We start from the raw sequence: 21,599 nt of genomic DNA, 5'->3' as shown, positions 1-21,599 counted from the left end.
CTTCCAATAAGAAAAACATTTCCTTGGAGGCCCTTCACTTATCCTTCCTTAGAAACTTAATGTTTGCATAACTGACTTTACCTTCAGTTACTGAAGACTGTTCATCAACAGAGCAAAGATATTTCACTTTATATATTTGAAAGATTCTAACCCACCTAGACTCAGGAAGTAGTATGAGAGGTACTTGCTTGATGAGAAGAGAGGCGATGAGAATATTGGTGAGGAAGGAGCCCAGGGCACGGAATAACCAGCTACTCATTATTGCAGTGGAGATTGGTCCTTCCACCTCCTGTTCCACTGAGGTGTCCCTGAAGTCCAACTCAAATGAGAACCTAACAGGCTTCAACTGCAAGCTCACTGTATAACAGCTGGGAGAGGGGGGTACGGTGGTGTGCACCCCACTCTGTGGGAGGAGAGACAGGAACACGATGTCTTACCTTTTCTTTTTGTAGTGAGACACGTATATCATCAAGCCTGGTCCTTTTACATTGTACTTATGCTCTTTAAAGATAAGGATGATATTTATTTTATTTGTTGTTGCATCCTAAGTCTAGCCCAGTGCCTAGTGCATTGTTGGTGCTCGATAAGTATGTGTTAAATAAATGAATGGGCCAATAGGGAAGATAATTAGGGGAATCCAGGCCATCACTGGATTAAATGTTAGTTAGCGAAGCCACCTAAATCATATGATATCAGCTCCTTGAGACCAGTAACCGTGTTATACTCATCTTTGTGTTCCCTAGGATTTAGGCTTGTGGAGTAGGGGCTCAAACATTTCTCTGGAATCGAATCAGCTTTAGGGACCCCTATGATCATGTAGTAAAAACACCCTAGAGAATGATATGGTGGAAGGATGAAAAAAAGGCTAAGTGATCTGAAGTTGAGAGTGATAAGAACAATAACAGCGACCACATAATCAAACTTGGTAGTGACCAGAGGCAAGGACACTCGCGGGAAGGAATGACGCTAGAGCTGTGACAGAGTTGTCCAGGGAGGGGCTATGGTGGCTGGGTCCTGCATGCCAAAGTAGAGTCCATTCGCATTTGCACTTTAGCAAAGGTGACTCCCCCACACAACACTCTGCTCAGCAGTTGCCCCATCATCTTCCAATGGCCCAAAATAGCATAACCCTCACTAGTCAGGTTATTTTTTCTTTTTCCCTGTTCTCATATGCAGCCACTTCCCGAGTATATGAGCACTGAGATGAATTCCAGCTTCTGCCCTCCTGGACCCAGTACCACATTCCTCTTCCTTTCCAGGGACAACTCACCAAAGGGTCGGGGGGTTCACTATACCCATGACTCCTGAAGATGGCCATGCTCACTGATTCCAAGGGGATTCCCTGTTCTACACTGTGACTGCCATGGCTGACAACTATGTCTGTTAAAGAGGAGTGAAACACGCTTTTTAATCTTTAGTGGGGCCCCTCCCCTGTTTAAGAGAGCATCTGGTTATATAAAGCCCAAGAGGGGGAGAACAGAGGACTTAGTGATGCTTCATAGGTTTCTGGCAGGGGGGTCAACTTAGAGATTGACTCAAAGCTGGCAGGAATAGGAATGAATTAATGGCTTTTGCGGGGGGTGAGTAAGGCTGCTTTAAAGCCCAGTGTGAGCAGTGAACTATGCGGATGAACAGGACAGACAGGAAATATTCTTGAATGGAACAACAATGTGGGAAACATTTGGATGAGAAAACTGAGACAAAATGAAGAAATGCAGAGAGCTTTTATGTCCATTCTGAAGGTTTGGAGACATAATAAGAGCAAACATGACCCACTCAGCACTCTTCTAAGCTCTTTAGATATTTTACTTTATTTAGTCTTCACAACAAGTCTTTGAGGTAGATATTAGTATTATATCCACTTTACATGTAAGGAAACCAAGATTAAAACTATGGAGTAACTTACCCAAGGCTACATACAACTAAGTGGTAAAGAAAGCTGGAATTTGGGTGCCTGTGTGGCTCAGTCAGTTAAGCAGCTGCCTTCAGCTCGGGTCATGATCCCAGAGTGAAGTCCCAGGATCGAGTCTGCATCAGGCTCCCCACTCAGCGGGGAGTCTGCTTCTCCCTCCGACCCTGCCCCATCTCATGCTCTCTCCCTCTCTCTCAAATAAATAAATTAAATCCTAAAAAAGAAAAAGCTGGCATTTGAAGCTTCAGCTGTATCCTATACTAACAGTTATTCAGCACTCTGTACTAGGTAGTATGCTTTAGTCTAGATCTGGGGTGACCCCAGGAAACCTAAAGAGCTATGGGTGAGGGAAAAATATATATCCTGTCACAACCCCTCCAATTAATTAATCTGTGAATTGATGTGACACAATCTTTAATCCTATGTTTGTTTGGTTTTTTTTTACATGTATCCTTCCCACAAAATATTTGTATCTACACATCTAAGTGTGTATATGGTGTGGTATTTATGTACTCCTATGTAATTCACCGTCAGTCCTCAAGATCATGCCTCATTCTTACCTCTAGTTTTTAGCATGGTTTCCATTAGCTATTCCTGAGAGGAAATGAGCCACTCCTTCCAGTTTACAGACAGTGAAAGTGGTTTGGAGGAAGTCATTGGCTTGAGCAAGGTCACAGGTCAAGTTAGCGGCATTTGGCTTAAATCAGGATCAATAACCTCTGTCTCCCCAGCCTGATCCTTAGAGGGGCTGCCTGTCCTGGGACCTGGGTCACATTCCACATTGGGTAATCTGGTGCATGCTGCCTGTCTGAAATTCCCCTTGTGGTTTTGCTCACATCTGGTGTTTTTCACTTCCTTTTCTAAACACGTTCTTTGATCCTACTGCTGCTACAGCAGAAAGATGTCCATGGTTCCAAGGAGCACAGTTAATCTGCTGAGAGGTGAAAGATACTCCTCTCAACAGGACTTCTAAAAATAAACAATATCAGAGCCTCACTATGTCATGCTTGAAGCACTTCCCGGAAACCCCCACGTTTTGTTAAGTCTACAGTCTCCCTACAGCTCCCAAACCTCTAATGTGCCTGGAGTCTTAGCCTCCCTTCCCCAGGTCCCCTCGAATGCCCAAAAGGTTTGAAGTCTCATGCTGTTCTTCCTTTGGGTCATTCCCAGAGTAGATAAGGGTGACACGTGGTTAAATGTCTTCCATGAGCATTCTGTGGTCGTATTTCTCCATCAGTTAACACACGTTGGGCTAAGAGCTATGTATATTTACTTCCAGAAAACCTTATCTACAACTAGATGACTTGTTTTACTTATTTTGTCCAACTTTGATACTCATTTGCCTCTTACCTTATCTTTGTAAGTCTGTTTCTTAATTATAAAAGTATTTTTCCAGTTCATGAAAATGTTTAGGGAAATAGAGAATAAGAAAAAAATCCAAAATCCTGGTACTTGTAACATAACCATTATTAATTTATTAATTATTCAGGGTTTTTTACTTCCATATGCTATTTTCTTTGTATGTGTGTATGTGTATTTTTTGTTTGTTTTTACATGGCCAGAATCATAATTTACATGCAATTCTTGCATTCTCTTCTTTTCACTATTTAATATTATATTAAATGTTGCTACATAACTAGCAGATATAAAATGAAAGAAACACGTAAACTTCGGCAAGGGGAGAGCCAAAAGCCATCCGTGACCTCCCATAAACGAATGGATTGTGAATATCATTGTGGGGACACAACTCTTCCCCAAGTTGCTGAGGTTTAAAATGGGGATAGAGAAGGCATAGCTGACCACAAAGAAGCAAAGCAGCCCCGAATTTTTGGAGACGAAGGATTAATTTGAAGTCACAAATGGCCGGATTCAAGATTCAAGACAACCCCCCTGTTAAGTCAGAGGCAAGGCTAAATGCTTTGGTAGCACCTGCCTAGACAGTCTCCAGAAAAGAACACCTTATCACAGATATGGCCAGAAAGAGGGATGTTTGGGGAGCACTGCTCCTCGGGAAAGAACATTTTCCCGTGCACTGTGGAAAGTTATAAGTAAGTTACATTACCCGTTCCATTCCCGGAGAGTTTTCAGAGAAGAAATGAGGAGGCAGGGCATTCTTTATTCCTGCTGGAGGGAATTGTTTGGCTTCCTGGGTGTGTTTCCTACTTTCTCATGCTTCTTCTTTCCTTTTCAATTGCCCCATCAGACCCCCCTACACCGAACTAAGAAATGTTACCCCAAACAGATTAAGCTGTCCTCATGTAACCAATCTTTCCCCAGTCCACCTTCCAACCTCTCTTGCTTTCCTTCTCGGACCCTCCCAAACCCCAGGTGTCCAGCCAGCTCCTCTGCGCGGGCTCACTCTCAGCATCCACCCCTGCCTCACACAGAGCCACAGGTGTCCAGCCAGCTCCCCTGCGCTGGCTCACTCTCCACATCCACCCCTGCCTCACACAGAGGCCAATGGCAAGTGGCACCCACATGCCCTGCTTAGCAGCCAGGGTGAAGCCTTCTCGTGAGAACGGAGCTATCCCCTAATGAGAGGTAGGAGAAGACAGCTATTATGCCCTGCTTTACTTCTTTGGAGCTGCTCTCTATCCCCATTTTAAACCACACCAACTGACCAGCAGCCAGGCACGTCGGGCACCTCATGCCTCACGACAACGCTGGACGATTGGTATGGCTATTCTCCAATTACAGATGAGGAAACTGAAGCCCAGAGATGTGTGCATGTACTCATATAGAATATTGCAGGGACGTAAGGGAACTGATGAAAAACCCAAAGGTGCAGAGAAAGGTAAAAAGCAAAATTACCCATCACCCACCCTCCCCTCGGAGCCACTGTTCACTTCTGTTTTTTTCTTTTTTAAGATTTATTTATTTGAGTGACAGAAAGAGCACAAGCAAGGGGAGAGGCAGAGGGAGAAGCAGGCTCCCCACTGAGCTGGGAGCCAGATGTGAGACTTGACCCCCAGACCTGGAGATTATGACCTGAGCCAAAGGCAGATGCCCAACCATCTGAGCCACCCAGGCGTCCCTGTTCACTTCTTTATATACTTCCTTTCACTGTGTGTGTGTGTGTGTGTGTGTGTGTGTGTGTGTGTGTGTGAAAGACAGAGAGAATAATCCATGACATATATGGGGCTTGTTTTGTTTTACAAAATTGGGATGATACTACTTTTATTAGTTTGCTAGGGCTCCACAACAGAATAATGTACCACAAACTGAGTGGCTTAAACAACAGAACTCAATTCTCTCCGGTTCTGGAGGCTAGAAGTCTGAGACCAAAGCGTCTGCTGGATTGGTTCTCCCCAGGGCTGTGAGGGAGACTGTGTTCCAGGCTCCTCCCCTAGCGTTGGGGGCAGGGGGGTTCTGGCCATCTTTCCTCTTCCTTGGCTTCTTCTCTGCCTTCACCTTCACCTGCTCTTCTGTCTGCCTGGCTCTCCACATGACAGTATTTTTATAAGGACAACAGTTGTATTGGGTTAGGGACCCACCCTACTCCACCATGACCATATCTTCACTTGAATAATTACAATTACAATGACCCGATTTCTAAATAAGTTGGCGTTCCAGGGAACTGGGTGTTAGGACTCCAACATATCAGTTGGGGTGGGGAGAACACAATTCAACCCATAACAACTATTTACACAATATTTCATCTCTATTTTTTTTCCCCTCATCATTCTATTGTGATCATTTTCTGGGACAGGTGCATTTTTGTCACAGAAGGGGACTGGAAGTTACCCAGGGCATATGTGGGCAGGGTGGAAGGCCTGAGTGGGGCATCACCCTGGGAAGTAACCCAAAGCCACGGGGGGAAGGCAGGAAATGGAAAGAACATATAGAAAGGTCAGGAGAGCTGTGAGAACATGGACCATCATCACGGTTTGCCTGCCTCAAGGGTTTTCTAAGTACTTCTCAGAAACAGGTGTTAGAAAAGGAAAGCTGCCAGGACCTCCCAGGCCCTCCAGGCCCAGCTCCCCGCCCATACCCTCATCCTGCCTGGGAGAGCTGCAGAGATGCAGACAAGAGGGAACGAGTGTGAGGGAAGTTCGGGAAGGTGAGTGTACAAGATCTGTCAGCTAGGAAGCACTATGGTATGGTCATTAAGAAGTCCCACACAGATTCAGAGAAATGTATTTTCAAATTCCAGCTCTGACTCTCGTGTTTCTGTACAATCTCGGGCATTATTACTCAGTCTCTCTAAGTTTCAGTTTCCTCGGCTGAAAATGGGCCTGATTATAGTACCTATTCACAGGGTCGCCGTGAGAATAAAAACGAGGTGATACGTGTAAAGGGCTTGCTGTGGTGCCTGGCCTGAAGAAAGCCCCTCATGCACGCAAACCACAGATACTCCCCATCTGCGGCTCCTGGGGGCTGCGCTGATGCTAAGGACGCAGCAGGAAACAGAAGTGACACAGCTCCTGTCCTCACACAACGTATGTCCTGGAGAGAAAGGTAGATACTGAAGGAAAGAAATACACTCCTGAAGCCTGTCATTAGAGACTAAGTAAATAATTTGAAGGAAAAAATGATTTCTGAGAGAGAAGAGTGGGGAAATGGATTTAGTTTTGTGGGGATGGGAAGGGAAACGCTGAGGCGGGGGCACTCTGAGGAAATGACAGTGGCCGAGACCTGAAAGTCAAGTTGGAAATGGCCAGAGGGAAGGTGGAGGTGGGGGGGCGGGGAAGAGGATCCCAGGTAGAGGGAATCAACCAAAGGCAATGAGAGCTGGGTGTTCTAGAGGAACCCAATGGAACCTGAGTTCGTGCTGGAGACCCAGGCAGATACCAGATCTTGTAGGGGGTCAGGAGATCTCTGTGGCTGCCTGTACTGCCCAGGCAGTCACAGGGGAGAGGGCAGTCAGAGAGAGGGTAGGAGAGGTGGGAACACCAGGAAAGAAGAAGGACAGGGCCCAGGTGCGGAGGGGGGATTCAGAGAGATGGATGAGGTCTAAACAGGACTGAAGGATTTGACAGCTGAACAATCCTGTGAGGCCTCTGACTGAGGTCAGAGTGAAAGCTAGCTTGCACGGGGTCAAGAAGCAGCGTGTGGGGAGGAAGTAAAGGAAGAGGAGGAAGTTAGCATATATTCTTTTCAGAAGCACTATGATGAAGAAGAGAAAACGGGTGATAGCTAAAAGGAGAATGGCTTTGTTTATTTTTCTTTTAGATGGGGGCATTTTTGAGCATTTTTCTCAGCTGAGGAGAGGGATCCACTGGACAGACCTCCAAGATAGGAAGAGAAAGTAGGACAAAGTCAGCTTTCAGGAGGCCTCATTCCTGCGGCTGTCTTGCCTGCGATCAGAAAGTGGTAGACTCTGGTGTCTTTATAGGGCCACAGACCTAAAACAGTGCAATATCAGTCAGAGATATGATTAGTCAAAAACTCTGCCCACAGCATTTCCGTGGTTTTTTAAAATTAAAACTATACATTAAAATAGTCATATTTTTAAATTCTGGATTTCAAGGCAATAGGCATTTAAAGTAAAATTTCAGGAAATTCCTATCCAGACACAATTAAGAATTGATCCCAATAACACTTTAGTGCAATTCATGGTCCCCTTAATGTAATCCTGGTTTTGTTTTTTAATTTGATAGAATCCTTTCTTTGCATTACCTTGGATCGCTTCCTTGGGTCAGAACCCTCCAGGGCAGCCCCAGATTTCAGGTCAGTTTGGCACCAACAGCTCTTTTCAATATTTTAAGTCTTAATTTCCCAGTTGCTCAGAATTCTTCTTCCTGCCTCAACGGGAGATGGAAAGACAATGGCCCTGTTGGACTGACGGACCCAAGGAACAAAAAAGTCTCACGTTACCTTCTCAGCTTCTTATCAGCTAGGAAGGATCTACATTCGCCGTCTCACTTCCTCCCTTTCTCAGGCAGCAGAAGAAAAAAACACAAATTACTGATTTTAATTTATATCAAAACTAAACATGCACAAAGTCGACAGAATCGAGTAGTTCTATATTAATAACTAGTAGTTCCCCACTCCACCCTTTCACCACATCCTGGGGATTCCCTTCATCTCTTATGTTGAGTATTCTGGTTCCTGAATTCCATCTCTTCCTCTTTCTTGATTCACTCCATTGTTTTGGTGGAGGGCATCCTCCAGTAGCTTCCTAAGAAAGCAAGCAGGGAAGACATAACACACCACGAGTGCCCTGCCCATATTCTCCTGGCACCTGCCACATTCGTGCAGTCTAAATTACCAATACAGGGGCACCTGGGTGGCTCAGTCGGTTGAGCGTCTGCCTTCAGCTCAGGTCATGATCCCAGGGCCCTGGAATCAAGGCCCACATCAGGCTCTCTGCTCAGCAGGGAACCTGTTTCTCCCTCTTCCTCTGCCTGCTGTTCCCCCTGCCTGTAATCTCTCTGCTAAATAAATAAATAAATAAATAAATAAATAAATAAATAACTTTTAAAAAAACTACCAGTACAAATGTCTCTTTGTCTGAGGGCTTCCTCTGGACAACAAAGGTTTGCTCATGAAGAGTAAGGGATAATCAACCCCCTTCTCCCAGGGAGTAGCTCTTAACCAAGGAGGAATGAGGGTTAGCGGAATAAATCCCTCAGCTTGCTCAGCCCTGAGTGGGGATAACTTTGAGCCATGATTTCCACACTGGTCTCTGAGAGTCTCTGCAAGGAATCAAGTTCCAGGTGTTCACAATAACTTACTAGATATAGTAGCTTCCTTGTTTCACTTCCCCACGGTCCTAGAGGTGTTTCCTGGATCATCTCCCAAATAAACTGCTTTTGCTCTTATATCTTCTATCTTCCATGTCTTATCTTTTTGCTGTACTTTCTACTTTTCACATCTTCTGGTGAGTTCTTTTTTTCTGGGATCGTATTTAAATTTCTAAGATTTTTTTTTGTTCTCTGACTGTTCCTTTTAAAAAATAGCACTTAATCCATTCAACTGTCAATGGACATCTGGGGTCTTTCCATATTTGGGCTATTGTGGACATTGCTGCTATAAACATTGGTGTGCAGGTTCCCCTCCAAATCATTATTTTTGTATCCTTTGGATAAAGAAGATGTGATACACACACACACACACACACACACACACACACACATACACACTGGAATATTACTCAGCCACCAAAAAGAAGGAAATCATGCCATTTCCAATGATGTGGATGGAACTAGACAGCATCATGCTAAGTGAAATAGGTCAGTCAGAGAAAGACAAATACCATACGTTCACTCCTATGTGGAATTTAAGAAACAAAACAGAGGAACATAGGGGAAGGGAAGGAAAAAGAAAATAAGATAAAAACAGAGAGGGAGACAAACCATAAGAGACTCTTAACTCTAGGACACAAACTGAGGGTTGCTGGAGGGGAAGTGGGTGGGGGGATGGGGTGACTGGGTGATGGGCATTAAGGAGGGCACTTGATGAAATGAGCATTGGGTGTTGTATGCAACTGATGAATCACTAAGTTCTATCCCTGAAGCTAATAATACACTACATGTTAACTAAATTGAATTCAAATTAAAAAATTTTTTAAATAAAAAAATAAAATTTAAGCAAATGAAATTAAATTTAAAATGGCATATAGAAGTACATATAAATATAAAAAACTATTTTTAAGAAATAGACTATCCTGTCTCATCTCTCTGAGGATATTGATAATTTTTTGCTTTCTTTTTCTCTCAGAGATGATGCCACTTCCAAATGATCTTTAGGGAATTTCTCCCCAGTGTGTCGGGTTCTCAGAAAATCTCCAGGCTGGGTGTCGGGGTTACAATCTATGTAAAGGAAGAAGGCAGGGGGTCTGTAAGTAATCTCCTTTTTTCTTCAGTATATTATCCTTCTCACAACTGTGCCTGGTCCTCCTTCTGTCTTACTGTCCCAAAGAATGAAAAAAGCTCCATTTTTTGGCCACTGTGGGGAAGGGTCAGTCCACTTGAGAGATGCAAGGGGAAAGGGAGGGTTGGGGGGACCTCTTTGCTTCTTGAAATTTCAACTCATCTTACTCTTTTTAGCCACAGCTTTATTCACAAAATACCAAAGTTCCTGGTGCCACAAATTGCTGAGCGTGTAGAGAATTCTGAAATATAAAGCAAGTGACATTAGCTTTCTGTTCCACTGGCTTAGAATTCACCTTACTTGGGTCTCTTGGTTCAGTTACCACACATTCATCTACGTTCCAGGTTTTAAAATTATCCTGCTGTTACCCTTTTCATATTCTCTTTGTCCTTGTAGGTTTAGCCTTAAAAAAAATCCATTTACTTAAATTCTTGTTTGCTTATGTATGCATGAAGTAATTCTGGAGACTGGGGCGCCTGGGTGGCTCAGTCAGTTATGCATCTGCCTTCTGCTCAGGTCATGATCCCAGGGTCCTGGGGTCCTGGGATTGGGCCCACATGGGGCTCCCTGCTCACTGAGAAGCCTGCTTCTCCCTCTCCCTCTGCTGCTCCCCCTACTTATGCTCTCTCTTTTTCTTGCTTTCTGTCAAAGAAAGAAAGAAAGAAAGAAAGAAAGAAAGAAAGAAAGAAAGAAAAAGAAAGAAGAGAAGAAAAGAAAAAAGAAGAAAAAAGAAAAGAAAAATCCCAGAGACACACGTAACAAACTAGTGAAAAGCTTACAATGGACAGGAAGACAGTGGGACCCAGGCCAATGGGAGACGTAGATGAGGGAAACTTTTTTCCTCTGAGCCTTTTTACATTTTTTTGGTTTTAGAACCATGTGAATATATTACTTAACTTTGGGTTACGTTCTAGGAGGGAGTGGAGCACAATGTGTGTGTCTAATCTGTTCTCTTTACCTGGAAGGGGCAAGTGTTATTCTTCTAAATCAGCATCTTCGGGGTTGAGACCATGCAAAGCCTCCCACCAAAAGCCATTCTAAGCACGTTCAGAAGCTACAAGCAAAAATATGGACAAATTTGACTCTGTGAAAATTAAAAATTTCTGCAAGGCCCAAAACAAAATCATGAAATAATGTCAGAAAACCAAAAACAAATTGGGAAAAAATCTTTTCAACAAATATGAAAAAGGTACAGTTTCTTAAAATCTGGAGTTCTTACAAAAGAATTAAGAACAGATTGAAATCCAATTGAGAACAATAGACAAAGGAAATCTATAGAATACACAGGTATTTACAAGTACCTCTTTTTTTTAAGATTTTATTTATTTATTTGACAGAGAGACAGCCAGCGAGAGAGGGAACACAAGCAGGGGGAGTGGGAGAGGAAGAAGCAGGCTCCCAGCAGAGCAGGGAGCCTGATGCGGGGCTCAGTCCCAGGATGCTGGGATCATGACCTGAGCCAAAGGCAGACGCTTAACAACTGAGCCACCCAGGCACCCCTACAAGTACCTTTTAAGTATATGAAAATGCTCTACCCCACTCATGGTTTAATGAATCAACATTAAAATGAGAAACCAGGTGTGCCTGTGTGGCTCAGTCAGTTAAGCATCTGCCTTTGGCTCAGATCATGATCCCAGGGTGCTAGGATCAAGCTCCGCATCAGGCTCCCTTCTCAGGGGGAAGGTCTGCTTCTCCCTTTCTATCTACTTCTCCCCCTGCTTGTGTGCTCTCTCTCTCAAATAAATAAATACAATCTTAAAAAAAAATTAAATGAGAAACCAAGAGCACCTGGGTAGCTCAGTCGGTTAAGCATCTGCCTTCAGCTCAGGTCACAATCCCAGGGTCCTGGGATGGAGCCCCGCATTGGGCTCCCTGCTCAGTGGGGATCCTGCTTCTCTCTCTCCCTCTGCTGCTCCCCCTGCTTGTGCTCTCTCACTCTCTCTCTGGCAAATAAATAAATAAAATCTTAAAACGAGAACCATTTTTCACCTACCAGAATGACAACATTATAAAAATCTTATAATACACACTGATGAAGTAAGGATATGGAAAACAGGGAGACTAATACATTTTTAGTAAGATTAAAAGTTGGTGCAGCCTCTTTGTAGTACAGTTGGATACTATCTGTCCAAAGTTTAAAAGTTATACCCTCTGGCCCAGCAACTTCACTACCAGAAATTTGTCTTATGTGTATGCTTGCACTGGGCATTAAGACATATCAAAGGCATATTTACAAGGATATTCATTACAGCCTTATTGGTAGTCATAAAAACCCTAAGCAATGCAAATGTTCACAGAAGACTGGCTACATAGATTATGGAATCTTCATTCAGTGAAATACTAAGCAGCCATTCAAAAGAATGAGACTCCTTTATATTTATGGAATAGTCTCCAACATAGATTAAGTTTAAAAGCAGAATAACGAACCGTGTGCATAGAATGACCCCACTGGTCTGCATCGTGGTTTTTAGAAAGTATTTTTTTTTAAGATTTTACTTCTTTATTTGAGAGAGAGAGATAGCCAGGGAGAGCACAAGAGGAAAAGAAAGGGAGAAGCAGGCTCCCTGGCAAGCAGGGAGCCCATTGCAGGGCTCGATCTCAGGACCCTGGGATAATGACCTGAGCCGAAGGCAGACACTTAACTGACTGAGCCACCCAGGCGCCCCATAAAGTATTTTTTCTTACAGACATCGATAGGTTTACATACACAGAGACTATCTCTGGAGGAATATATAAGAAACTAGCTACTTTGACTACCTCTCAAGAAGGAAAGTGGCACAGTAAGAGGCCAAGAAAGGGAAGGAGATGTTGTTGTTTCTGTCTTAAATATTGTTTTTTACTTGCTCTTTTTCAATCAAGTGTATGTTTTAGAAAAACAATGGACGTACTGGTCAGGGGTTTGGGTTGCAAGCCACAAAAACAAACTCCAATTAATTTAAGCAGAAGATGAATTTATGAAGGGATATCGGGTGGTTCACAGGTGCTGCAGGAGGACCGGAGACCCCAGGTTTAGCAGCGAGCCAGAAACGCCTTCTCGAGTTATGCTGCAGAACAAGGGCGTGAAGGGTAACGCTGCTGGGACGGGACACCCAGAGTCCAGATGCCCATCCCCGCTGCTTGAACCTCCAGCACAGAAAACTACCAACGTCGTCTATATTCGGGGCTGCTTCAAAGCATGACGGGAACTCCAAAGTCATCCAGTCCAACCTCATTTGTAGATCAAGAACTGAAATAGTTCTGGGCGGGGGGGGGGGGGAAGCAGGTGGTTAGAGGTTTCACCCAAGATCGCCAAGCCAGGAGAGTAATAGAGCTGGTACTTCTCTTTCTAAGACCCGTGCCCATCGCATTGTGTTGCTTTCTGCAACTTAAAGAGGAAGAGGGAGGGCAGTGTTCTCTTTGTAAACACTCAGATGTTCAGATCACACTCGATTTCTCAGACAGCAGGGCTGGTGCTCCATGCCTGACTTGCTGCCTATGAGCTCTGCCGTGAGGTTTTACTCTTGCCTTCTGCACACCTTTCTAACCTCCTTTAATTCTTCTTTAATTTTAATTCCGGTAGAGTTAACATACAGTGTTATTTTAGTTTTAGGGGCAATATAGTGATTCGACAGTTCACTGTATCAGTGCTCATTGTGATAAGTGTGCTCTTAATTCCCTTCACCTAGTTCACCCATCCCCCCACCTCCCTCTGCTAACCATCGATTGTTCTCTATAGTTAAGAGAGTCTGTTTTTCAGTTGGTCTCTTTTTTTTCCCCTTTGTTCATTTGTTTTGTTTCTTAAATTCCACATATGAATGAAATCATACGGTATTGGTCGTTCTCTGACTGACTTATTTCATTTAGCATTATCCTCTCTAGCTCCATCCATGCTGTTGCAAATGGCAAGATTGCATTCTTTTTTATGGCTGAGTAATATTCCATTAACTCTTTTCTGGGACTACCAGTTTTGCACTTTCCAATCATCTCATGGCAACTTGTATTACTTCTCAAACCTGGCTTTATTACTTGCTGATGTCTTGGGAAAATATTGAATAAGACATAGTATTAGATGGATGACAAAAGGAGAAGAAACAAAAAAAGACAAGTTCATGTAGGTGCCAATCATTTATTTGGGGAATGGTCATTTAATGCTAGATAATGAGGACAAGGGTGAGCTACAAATCAGAACTACATATATTTCTTGCTCTGTAGAAGCTTACTTTCTAGAACAGTTGCTCCAAACTCTTTTCATCATGCCACTCAAGCCAAAAAAAAAAAAAATCACATACCCAACAACTGCATATTTATTATAAATAATATAAGCTCTACTGTACTGGTTTTTGAATATTGGTAAAGTTTAATTTTCTTAGTATCTTAAAGAATAATAAAAACAAGTGTTCACATATTGTCTTCCCACACCTCAGTAGATATCACCTTTGGGACCCCCTTGAGCATGGTTCCAATAGGGGAATCAGATGGATACCCCAAAATACTATACCATAAAAAAATGTGAAGAGGCCTGTCACATCAGAGTGAGCAGAGTATTCTTAGAGGATTGTGGAAGCATTGCAAAAAGAAAGGAAAGCTGAGAATATTCAAGGGCTCCTGACCTAGATCCTGAGCCCAGCTTGGGCCACGCATCAATCCGGGCTTCAGTTCCTTGGCTGGTGTTTTTGCAAAGACAGCTTGATAAAAAGGCTGCGAATGGGGGCCTCTGTCCCCTTTGAAGCATCCATTTCCCAGCACCTCAGGCTGGGAAACATGCCATCCCATGATGTTAGGGACAGACACGTCTGACACATGGCCCAGAACTACCTTTGACTGTCCACACAATCGACAGCGGAGTGGCAAGTGCCATGGATGTGGAGGCAGGACACTGAATCCTGGCTCTCTTGCTAACCAAAGGTATGACTACAGTCCCTCAGCTTCTCTGAGCCTCAATTTTCTCATCTGTAAAGTGGAATAATAAATGCCTTCTAGGATAGGGTGCCTTAGTGGCTCAGTCTGTTAAGCATCTGCCTTCAGCTCACGGGTCCTGGGATCAAGCCCTGCTTTGGGCTCCCTGCTCAGTGGGGAGTCTGCTTCTCCCTCCCCCTCTCCCTCCCCCACCCCACCCGTGCTCACTCTTGCTCTCAAATAAATAAATGAAATCTTTTTTGAAAAATGCCCTCTAGGATATTAACAACTGCTAACATGTGTTGGGTTTTTCATTGTGCAGTACACGAATCATCTCATGAACTCCTCATGACAACGTGATGAAGTAGATGCTATGATCGTTCCCATTTTGCAGGTGTGGAAACTAAGCCCATACCCTACCCACTGTGCTCCCTGCTGACCTCCCAGTGCTGCCCAGGGGTGGACAACTAGGTAACCTGAACCCTGAGGTACGCACAAGGTACCCTTACACATCGTGTAAGATGTAGTCATTGTCCTCAAGTCTAAATTCAAACTATGCTTCTCTACACAGCCTTGAGGGTCAACAAAGTAGGCTCTGGTTGGAAAGAAAAGGTGGAGAAAGAGAACTTTAAAGTTACCCTCGCTATTTGGGGTGTATGAGTCTGGGAAGAGCGCCAGGTGAAGAATAAGGAGACCAGCTCTGCCCGCACTTACACGCTGCGAATCTGGACACATCATTTGAGCTGAGGTTCCTTGTCTCTTAGGGATCCTAATAAATGAGCTCTACGGGGTCTTCTTGTTGACTATTTGCTAAACGCGCCGCAGTCTGGACTCTCCCTGCTGTCGGGGCAAGCGGCCGAGCACGGCAGGAGCACTGGAGGCGCTGCTTGGGTCGGCGGGGGCTCACTCGGAAAAGGCCTTGTGGGGGCCCCAGCGACAGTGGATGGCGACTCCAGCCAGAGCTCTGGTGGGCTGGGCCGGTAATTACAAGGAAACATTGCAAAGAAAGTTTCTGTTGTGGTTGTTCCCTCTGTTGACTTTGGGGAGTTCTGTCACTTTTGAACTGACCCTTCCCAGATGAGATCATCCGTTTTCATCTGGGTAAAGCCAGAGCCTTACAGCTGATGGGGTATTTGAATCCGCTGTGGCTCGGTCGCTGGAGGGAGGCCAGGGCAGCTGACCCCCCCCACCCCAGCTTCAGGGAAGTGAGGCCAGAGCTGCAAACTTGCTGACAGTGGCCAGTGGCCTGCAAACCCAAACATCCTCCTCTCCTCCGCCTCAGGGGGGCAACCCGAAGAAAACCAAACCACTAGCTTTCCAAAGCAGGGAGTCTCCAGCCGAGCCCCCTCCCTTGGCTCACAGCCTCTTGGGGACAAGGTTACAGTTACAAATTGAGAACTGCTGACGTCTCCTTTTTGGTTGTTGTTTTAAAAACAAAACAAAACAAAACAAAAACACAAAAAACAAAAAAACAAAAACCACATGTAAGCTTTCCTTCATGACTTAAAGCTTCACATAGTTGATTCAGACCCAAAGGTATATATTTGCCTGCTTTGCTTTTCTTGTTTTCTCAAGTTTGAACAGTATGAACGCGGCCGTTTAGGAGTCGGAGAGAAGGAAATCTCATCTGCGTAGAACTTTTTCCTAAACTTTCCAGTTTCTTTTGGCCTCTGAAAGCCAAAGAATAGAGTCTTTTATGCCGAAGATTAGAAACATCTGGCCCTCACGTTTGAGCAAGGCTGGGCTGAAGTGCGCAGAGCCAGGTGGAATGGCCTGCCTATTTGAACTATGGAATTTAAAGCCTCGAGAGGACTAAAAGTTACTAAATTCAACCGCTTCATCTTATAGATAAGGAAACAGGCCCAGGGAAGTTAGGACTTGCTTAATGTCACATATCTTGTGAGTGTCAGAGGTGAAGCCAGAACCCGGAGATTAACTGGAGGAAACTTGCTCCCACCTACCGCTCCTTACATAGACCCAGGCACAGGGAGGAAACGAAAACAGAAAGAAAATGTTTATAAATATGCTTAAGCACTCTGTTTAACTATTTCCACTGTGCTTGCTTCCGCTCAGTTCTCATCCACGGGCTAGCTGTGCTTCCTCAGAAGAAAGGGATTCAATGTTCCCAGAGCACCTACTATGTGGCAGGTGTTCGCGACATTATTTCATTGTGGAATTTTCACAACACCATGAGGGAGGCATTATTATACCTGTTTTGCAGAGGGTGAAACCTAGAGGTTAAGCGCACTTGACCAAGGTCACATGACTCAGAAGCGGTGGGGTCAGGATTCGAATCCAAATCTCTCCAAGGCTGAAGCCTCCAGACGGCCTGACACCACATTGCCGTGGTCACTGCGCGTGTCACAGTTTATACCTTTATACTTTCCTGCTTTCAAAATCACAACCTCGTTTTCATAAGTATTACTTTGTGGACATAATCATTCATGCAACAAATATTTATTAAACAGCTTCTCCACGCCAGGCACAATCAAGACGCTGAGGCTATAGCCGGGAGCATTGTGCACGGATCCCCGCTCCCGGAGAGCACAGCTTCTATGGGCAGACGCAGCCGATAACCCAAATCCATAAGTCAGTCTAGGTGACAAGTGCGAGGGCGCGAGGCGGGGCAACGGGGGTGGGGGGAGAAAAAAACAAGGCTGGGGAATAGGAAACGTTGTGAGCCGGGGTGGGGAAGGATAGCAATTCTAAATGGGATGGTCAGAGAAGGAAAGTCTCCTCTGTGACATCTGAGCAGATCTGAAGGTGCTGAGGGAACAAGCCAAATGGGTATCTGGGAGAAGAGGGAAGGGCAAGTTCAAAGTCACTGAGGCAGGAGAAGGCCTGGTTTGTTCAAAAACAGTTAGGAACCCTTAGGGCCGGAGTGGAGTGCGCAAGAGGAAAGAGTATCAGATGGAGTCAGAGAGTAAGGGGGGCCAGATGAGCCAGGGCATGGGACCAAGAAAAACACCAGCTTTTCTGCTGAATGAGAAGGCGGCCGTGGAAGCTTTTGAGTGGAGGATCGACACATTTTCATTTTCAAAACGATCCCTGTGACTACGGTGTTGAGAGTAGACCAGGGGATGGGGAGCGGTGCGGAAGCAGAAAGACACGTTGAGAGGTCGTTGCAATAATTCGGATGACAGAAGGTGTGACCGGGACCTGGGGAAGTGAAGGGTGCAGTGAGGAGCGAGGCAACTCAGGGTGTATGTTGACAGTGGGACCAGGGTGATCACCTCCTGTCTCACGTGCCCAGGTGTCGCAGAGCATCTATTGTGGGATCTAGGTGTCCCAGCGGGCATTATCACAGATCATCTTTCTATTCACATTGCCACTCACACTCTTTGCATGTCTTCTTTCCTTAGGATGAACTCCTGGAGCTGGATCACTGAGTCAGAGAAGGGGACCATCGTTATGCCTCTTGTTCCATACTGTCTCCTCCTTAGTAGGCTCCGCCAGCAGGGCCTGAAAGATCCTTCATTTAAGATGCTCCGGAATTCCTCTCCTATCGCCAGCATCTCTCACCCTCTCTCCCACTAGGGTTTTCTTCTTTTTCGCCCTCTCCTTCTTCTCCTTTTGAGGAACTTATAAAAGGGAAGGGTAACAAAGATAGACAAAGTTTAGTGCTCGCTACGGACAGAGGTAAGCAAAGACATGGAGGGATTTCTTCATTTTTTTTCTTCATTTTTCCTCAGGGTCTTACAGCCCTGAGAAAGGGCCAGCTGCTTCCCTCAGTTAGATGGAATCTTCTGTAAGAATCAACAAACTAACAATACTGCTGACTTGGAGACCCCCCCTTTTTTTTCCTTCTGGGGAGATCAATGGACTTAACAATTTCAATTATCTTCCACAATGTCCCCTGGTGCTAGATCAAGCTGCCTCCCTGAACAAACATTCCTCTCACCAGGGTGGGAAGTTCACAAGCTTTTTGACTCGGTTTATTCCCCTCCCCCATCCGTTTGGTTCCCCTGTCAAAGGATGCCCTTGCTTTCTAGCATTCCAGAGCGGACTTGCTCAGTCTTCCTTATCCAATTTCATTCTAAGTATGGAAGAAAATGTTTCATTATGTATTAGGGGCAGATGCATTCTTATGGATTGCAAGACCAGTTTGTCAATTTCTGCTGGTCCTAAATTTCATACAGAAATGCAAGAAACTCAGAATAGCCAGACGATCTTGGAAATGAACAAAGTTGGTAGACTCATGCTGAAAGACTACAGTAATCAAGACGGTGTGATACTGGCATAAGGATAAACATTTGGATCGATGGAATGATTTAAGAATCCACAAGTAAACCCTAACAATTATAGTCCGGTGATTTTTGACAATGAGGCCAAGAAAATTCAATAGGAAAAGAATAGCCTTTTCAACAAATGGTGCTGGAACAACTGAGTATCCACATGCAAACAAACTAAGCTGGACCTCTAGTAAATATCATACACAAAAATTAACTCAAAATGAATCACAGACCTAAATGTAGGGGCTAAAACTGTAAGACTTTTATTTTTTTATAGATTATTTATTTATTTATTTATTTATTTATTTATTTATTTATTTATTTATTTTGACAGAGAGCGCGAGCACATGAACAGGGGAGAGGCGTCAAGGGAGAGGGAGAAGCAGACTCCCCACTGACTCTGGGATCATGACCTGAGCCCAAGGCAGACGCTTAGCCGACTGAGCCACCCAGGTGCCCCAAAACTATCAGACTTTTAAAAGAAACCTTCAGAGTAAGTCTTTGTGGTCTTGGATTGGGCAATGATTTCTCAGAGAGAACACCAATACAAAAGATTGATGTGTTGAACTTCATCAAAATTAAAAGCTATTGTGTTCAGAGAATGCCTTGAGAAAAGCTGAAAGGACAGCCCAGAGAATGAGAGAAAATATTTGCAAATCATAAATCTGATAAGGGACTTGTATCTAGAATATTTAAAACTCTTACAATTCAATAATAAAAAGACAATTCAACTTAAAAACGGGCAGTTACAAGAGAGTCTTTTCCAAAGAAAACACAAATGACTAATAACACAGAAAGTCATTAGGGAAATGCAATTTCACCCACTAGAATGGCTAAATAAAAAAAGGCAGACAATAACAATTTTTGGTGAGGATGTGGAGAAATTGAAATCTCATACACTGGTGATGGGAAAGTAAAATAGTGTAGCCACTTTGGAAAATGGTTTGGCAGTCCCTCTCAATGCTAAAAATAGAGTTACCATATGACCTAGCAATTCCAATCCTGGCTATCTACCGAAGAGAATGAAAACATATGCCCACATGAAAACTTGTACGTGAATGTTCATAGCAGCTTTATTCGCATAATAAAAAAAAGGAAATTACCCAAATGTACCGCAGCCAACAAATGGATAAACGAAATGTGATACAGCCATACAGTGCAATACTCTTTGGTAATAAAAAGCCACGAAGTACAGAAACAGGCTACAATATGGTGGAGCTTCAGAAACATTTTGCTAGGTGAATGATGCCGGGCACAAAAGACCACCTATCGTGTGAGCTCATCTATATAAAATGTTTAGTGCAGGTAAATCCATAGAAACAGAAAGTAGATTAGTGGTTGCCTAGAATTAGGGAGAGCAAAAGGGGGGTGGGGGAGTGGAAATGTGTGTGAGTGCTAACTGGTACAGGTTTCTTTTTGGGATAATGCAAATGTTCTAACATTAATGTGATGGGTGCAAAACACTATATACTAAAATCATTGAATGGTGTACTTTAAAGGGGTGAGCTTTAGAGAATATACATTTTATCTCAGTACAGCTATTTCTAAGAAGTGGCTGCTTGTTCTGGGAAAATGACACCACATTGTTCTGTTCAGTGCCCTCAAAAAATTAGTTCGTATAATGCATGAAGGAACATGCAATGGGACTGGCCTACAGGGTCGCTAGTAATAAAAGCTGGAGACAGAGAGGGGCCAGGGGAAGAGGAGGACAGCATAAGGGACGGGGGAGGGATGATAAGGAATAGGCAAAGAGATACACCCAGAAATGAAGACATAAATCGTCCTAAGGTTGGAAAGCCAGGCAGGAAAGGGAGAGGAAATGTGGGAATGGAATTTGCAGGGTATCTTTACGCTATAGGAATGGAGGTGGGATGGTTCAGAGCAAAACTGCAAAGCAAATAATTAAAAGAATAAAAACTTCACTGATTCGCTATGTGTATCATGCTGTGTAGAGCTGATGGGAATTACTCCGTGAAAGTATGCGGGCACTGTAGATAATTAGGAAAGGAATCATGCTGCTGTTGCCAAATTTGTATCAAAGCACAATTATAATGCGATTCTGCAAATAGCCAGAAAAGATAAAGTGTTGACCCTTCTTAACAAAGCTGTGAATTAACATGAGGTAACTTTTAGGAAACTGCTTCTTTGTCTAAGCAGAAATCCACGTTTATAATCCTATTTGTATATCTCTTGCCTCTGAAGAAGGGTATTTTTAATTTCTAAAAATGTCTTCCCTAAATTAAAGCTTTTTAGAGAGATGTTGGATCTGAAATGTGTCCATTTTTTTAAATGAGGATTTTAAAATAAGAAACTTGTTGTATCTAGTAAGACGCACACACTCGTGGAGGCACACACTGTCTCCCCAAAGTTCAAAGCATGGTGAGATACAGGTCACACCACTATTAGCCTGTCCCTGGCAGATCATGGCCTTGCCGACTCAAGAGCCCACCTCCTCCTCACAGCGCGTCACATAGGGTAGAAAAGCCTGAGACAGATCAGCTGTGACCAGGGCTTACTCATCTGTACAGATGCTAGATGATGATAGTTATAATAATTAGCATGTGTAAAGGGCTTTGCGGTATAAATGCCACCACCGTGCATTTGATTTTCATTTAATTTTAATCTTCAGAGAAACCTCTTCTTTTTTCTCCCCAGGGGAGAGAATCAAAATTTAGGAATGAAGTGAGATCTCTCCTCAAGTATGTAAACATACTTAAACCTCTCTCGGTCTAAAAAAATGAAATCCATTCTTTACTTCACGTGCC

At 43.9% G+C, this 21,599-nt stretch overlaps 1 protein-coding gene across 1 annotated transcript in view; it reads left to right on the top strand.

Moving 5' to 3' along the window:
* The window catches only part of LOC148109209 (uncharacterized), a 40,913-nt gene extending 34,343 nt beyond the window's left edge, over positions 1–6,570 (top strand). Inside the window, exon 3 of the mRNA XM_087866336.1 lies at positions 6,171–6,570. The gene's annotated coding sequence lies outside the window, so the exon portion shown is untranslated. The remainder of the gene's footprint in view (positions 1–6,170) is intronic.
* Positions 6,571–21,599: the final 15,029 nt, after the last annotated feature.

The sequence above is a fragment of the Ursus americanus genome, chromosome 12 (genome assembly GCF_024610735.1).
Source record: "Ursus americanus isolate L20-20 chromosome 12, mUrsAme1.1.p, whole genome shotgun sequence".
Lineage (NCBI taxonomy): Eukaryota > Metazoa > Chordata > Mammalia > Carnivora > Ursidae > Ursus > Ursus americanus.
The sequence above is the reverse complement of the archived record's forward strand: the minus strand, read 5'-3'. Positions and strand labels throughout refer to the sequence as shown.